Consider the following 5,125-nt stretch of genomic DNA (forward strand, 5'->3'; position numbering starts at 1 on the left):
TTTTTTTCCCAGCACGGGAAACAGTCCTGTTATCCAAGCAAGGCTTCCCAGTGTTTTGTGTTCCTGCCCTGAAGTGTGGTGGCACTAGGGGACACACGTGCTCCCCATGCACACATTTCTGCTGTACATTCCTCAGTACTGCCATGCCACTTGTTCAGAGATGATCTCCTCCCTTCCCCATGGCAGGAGCTCCATCTTCTCCTCCAGCTGCAGGGACTAAGACAGAGCAGGACATGTTTTGGGAACTTCTCTGTGCAGCCTCTCTACCTGCTCTCCGCCCACCAGCTGCACCTTTTCCTCCCCTTCATTCCCTGCCACATCAGCTGCTTTGTCAGCGTGGCAGAAAAAACAAGTAGAGGTTAGGGACAGCATGGCCCAGCCCTAAGCAGGAACTTCTGAACCAGCTGGGGCACTCCAGTGCTCCCCATGCTTCCAGGATTCCACAGAGCAGGCACTGGGCAGACAGAGTTCTGTACAGCTGTGCCTCTGTCTGCATCCTGAGTATGATGGACCCAAGTTAAATGTGCCTTTGGGAGTCTTGTGTGGTCTTTGCAAAGTCACATCACATTCAAGCAGCTTCCAGCTTTTGTTCTCCATCAGGAGACCCACTAGATGTGGGAGCAGCAGAGCTCCACATGAGTTCTAGGCACTGGCACCAGCATAGTCACCTCTGTGCTGATGGATCTGGAGGTCATAAGGTGCCAAAAGTGTCAGATCTGTCTGAGACCCCTTCCTGGGATGATGGCTGATCCCCAGGATGATCTGCAGGTCTTAAAGGTACTGATTGCCAGAGGAAAGCTAACCTGGAAAGTGCTTTTCACTAGAAATATGCTGACCTGGAAGGCACTGATGCCAGAAAGGATGCTGACTAGGAAGGTGCTGATTGCCAGTGAAGTGCTGGAGATGCCAGCCTGGAGGGCACTGATCCCCAGGAGGATACTAACGTGGAAGACAGATGCCTAAGAGGATGCCAGTCTGGGAGGCACCAGTCCCCAGGGGTTTGCTGATCTGAAAGGCACCATTTTTCCACAACATGGTGCTTTTTCACCTACTACAGAGCACTGCTTTCAGCTCCCCACTTACACTGGGCAGCAGGTCGGCCAGGGTCCTCTGCAAGGGCTTGGGCTAGGGATCCACACTCAGGGAGGCATCTGACGGCAAAGAGCCTGGCGAGCTGCCTGAAGGGAGCTGAACCAGCACCACCTATTCCAATTTCCCTCCCCGGAACTCCCGGCTGGGAGCCGCTGCCCAGCAATGGGCAAGGGGGCGTGTGGCTCCCACTACTGCCAAAATAACCACAAGCCGCATCCTTCTGCAGGCGAGATACACAGACTCTGTTTTCCCACTAGATGGCAAACATTGCCTTCAAAAACAGCCTTCGGAGAAATTGTGTCCATCCCTGGAGAGGAGGCTGAGAAAACGCTCAGGGATAAGCTCTGGGGGTGACGGGCCTGAGGCTTCTTCAGCGTGGGGCTGGGGATAGCAGGGACCCCGGCATGCTCCTCATCTTGCTTTTTCTGTCATTTCTGAAATGGTTTTCCTTTCCCACCTGCCTGGTTTCTCCCTGGCCATAGGAGACCCATCCCTTGCCCTGTGCTGGTGGGACTGAGCACCCTGGGCATGCAGAAGCATCTGGTTAAACCTGGGTGGCACCTTGAACTTCCACAGCCACAGAGTGAAGCCCAGAAGGTTTTCTGGGAATTAATTACGCTGTGGTTTGTGAACCAAATGAGTGTTCATTCCTCCCTGCAAGTGCGCAGGTCCACAGGCAAGCCATTATGCTGTGTGTAAACAAAGGAGGCAGGGATGAAGGCTGTGCATGGGGTTGTGCACACTTGTCTAAGGTCTGCTACCAGCTCAGAAGTATCTCCAGGCTTGTTTGAGTTTTCATTCAGGCACAGATTTTTTTCATAGTCTCTGTATTATCCTTGTGCAGAAGTTTCCCGAGTGTTTGCTGCTGGCCCAGGCATTGATGCAATATTGCTGTGTGGTTAAACATGATGTGTCATAGCTAATGAAGGAGCTAACTGTGGATGGTAAATGTTTAATATGGACAAATAAAGCCAATTAGGGAATATCAAGAGAAAAGTGTGTCATCTCAGCTGTGTCTGTCCTGTGGAGAGGAGAGATTCTGTGGTAAGGTAAAACCTCTGCCACTGCAGGATCAGCAGCTCCTGACACCAGACAAGGGGTAAAGATGCTGGATGCAGATCTTCCTGCAGACCTCCAGTCCACCCTGTGGATATATTCTCCTGGGGGAACAAGGACAGTTTTTTTCAGAACAAAACTCTGTTTCTAATGCAGACGTCTGGGTGGCTGGAGGGGATGGCAGCCATCTCCAGTGCCAAGCTGGCAAATGAGAAGTAGTAAATCATCTCACTAAAAACACTACTTGTAGACCCCCAACAGGACCCTTGGCTGTTCACAGCATGCTGCCTGGTTTTGTGGCAAGCCTGTGACCTGGTTTTGTGTCAAGCCTGTGGCTCAGCAGTGCTCAGACAGGAGCACCAAGGATCCCCAAGAATGGCAGCCCCTCACCAAGCATTAATTAACTAATGGCAGCAGCTGTAATCCCTCCACAAAGCATTCTGGAGCTCTGCTCCTCACAGCTTCCTCTGCCCTCACTGCCTCAGTTGCCTCCTGGGCACAGTGTTTGGTATCATTTACACAGGGGTTAGAGGGATCCTTCAGGTGTCCTGGACACTTCCTTCAGGAAGAGATTATTGCCTCTTCTTCCACGAGGACTGGCAAGTCCCTCACAAGGCTATTTATAGTCACAGAGAAAACTCTGGAAACTGAAAGGAAGAATGTGACTGGGGAATAGAAAATGAGGGAGCTGTTGGGAGCCAGTGGAGCCAGCTTGTGGCTCAGGGCAGCAAGCCAGTGATGGATATTGAGGAGCCAAGCAGGTAGAAAGCCCTTCTGGCCCTTTCCACCTGGGCTCCCTGCCAACCCTTGTGTTGGTATGTGCTGATGCCTGGGGGCAGTAGGGACAGCAGTGACAACATGGATGGTGTGGGCTATGGAGCAGCACTCCTTGAGGCTTCCCCATCCCCTGGTGAAACTCACAGCCTCTGCAGGCAGCAGACGTGACTACTTCACTCCTAAATTGAGATTTACCAACCCAGGAGGGTTTGACCTCTTGACATGAGGACACCGAGGAATGGACAAGTCCCCATGTCTGGGGCTGTCATATCTTTCCCTTGATCTGTGCTCCATTCCAGTTTTCCAGTTCAGGTCATGGGAGCAGTGCTGTCCCTTCCCTGTAGGCTCAGGGTTCTGGGGATTGTTTCCACCAGCAAATGCTTCCTGCCTCTGCATGGCATCTCTAATTGGTGACAGGCTGCCACGGGCAGCAGCCACCCTCCCAGCCTTACTTTAGGCCCCATCTCAGACCCCTGATAACAGCAAAACAGGGGTGAAGCAAGCTGAGAGCCATGTTCTCTCCCATCTGCAGCAGGGTGACACCATCCACATCCCTCAGCTCGTGCTGCCTGGTGAGGAAGTCCTCTAAGCATGAGGTTGGCAATGCTTCAGAAGCTTTGGTAGAGCTGCACTGAGCTACTTTAGGTAAAGACCTGCACCCCAGTGGCCTTGCCCGTTTGGCATGGTCTGGGGCACTGGTGCAGTGCATGATGTGGGGCACTGGTGGCAGACTCAAAGAGGCTGCAGGGGACTGTGGGGCTGGGCATCCCCTTTGTGCTTGTTCAGATGCCCCAGCAGGCAATGGATGAGAGGTGTGAGGAGGCATGGTAGCTGAAGGAGCTGGAGAAATGCTTTTGCTGTGTGTGGAGCTGAGGGATGGCCTCTCCAGGCCCATGTGTAAAGGCAATGAGCCACTGTGGCTTTGAGAGCCCCAGCAGAAGCATCAGCCAGAAATACCCAACACCCAGGCCCGCATAGAGAGGAGCTAGGATGCTCCAGCTATGTTTGCACTAAGACATCAGCTCTGCCAAGGACTGCTTTCTGGTTGGGAATGTTGCCTGCCTTTGGGGTCAGGCTAGCTGACCTGAGCCAAAACATGCAAGAAATGATGTTCAGAGTGTTCCAGCACAAGGGAACATTTGCTTCAGTTGCTGTCACCTGTGCAGCACTGATGCCCTGCAGTGGACACTGCTCTGTCTTCAGGGGCACTGGAACAGTGAAAAATTTCAGACTACTGCCTGTAGCCTGGCTAAAAAGAGCTGCTGAGTTTGGGGGCCCACTGGAAGGGCAGATGGAAGGAGGCACAGTACAATTTGTGTGCCACCATTGCTGGGAGGGCAGCCTGCTGCTGCCCAGCAGGAGGGGAACCCAGCAGAAACCGAAGCCTCAGTTGGAGGAAAGAGGAAGAAGTCAGCACTGTTGGTGGCTCAGATCCTGCAGCGGGTTAGTGGCCTCCCCTTCCTGCGGGATTTTTACTGTTTGCTTATTTTTATTACATAAGCATAGGAGCTTGGCTTTGCTCCAGGGCCCAGTTCTGCAGAAAATAACCTCCTTCTCTTCCTTTTTGCATCACAATTCTTTAAAAGCAGCAGTTCCTAAGCTGTGGCCTGAGGATCCCTGGTGAAGATCTGACAGGTGATCTACAGACCTGCTTCACCTCTCCAGTGCTCCTTGCTCTGCAGGGCTGGAAACTTTTGAAAGTGTTAGAACTGAGATCTGGAGCCCAAAGGAAGTATACTGATGCCTGAAAGGTCATGCTTTCATTTCTTCAGGAAGGCAGTCACTTCAAAGATGTAAAACAAAAAGGAGCTTCCACCTTCGCTGGAACATCAGCTGCAAAGGGAAGCACAAGTTCCAGCACAGCCCATGGTGAATAGTACTGTGATTCCCCTGGTATAATAATTCTCATACCCTTCCTCAAAGCACAGCTTAGATCCAGAAAGTAAGAAAAGCCCAAAAAAGACAAGGAGACTGGTTGTCAGGGCGATGGGCAGCAGCTGAAACCTCAGGAGGTGCAAGATGATGTGCTGCCCACCCAGCTGTGAGGTCTTGCTCCAAGGGAAGCCCAGCCTCTTGGTATATCTTGGATCTGGGCTGTTGATGTCTCATATCTCTCCTGTGCTCCTCACCTTTGCCAAGAATGGCAAGGAGATAACACAACTCCCCACTGCTCTTCTACACATGGCTCAGGCCAGGAGTG

The sequence above is a fragment of the Parus major genome, chromosome Z (assembly GCF_001522545.3).
Source record: "Parus major isolate Abel chromosome Z, Parus_major1.1, whole genome shotgun sequence".
NCBI lineage: Eukaryota > Metazoa > Chordata > Aves > Passeriformes > Paridae > Parus > Parus major.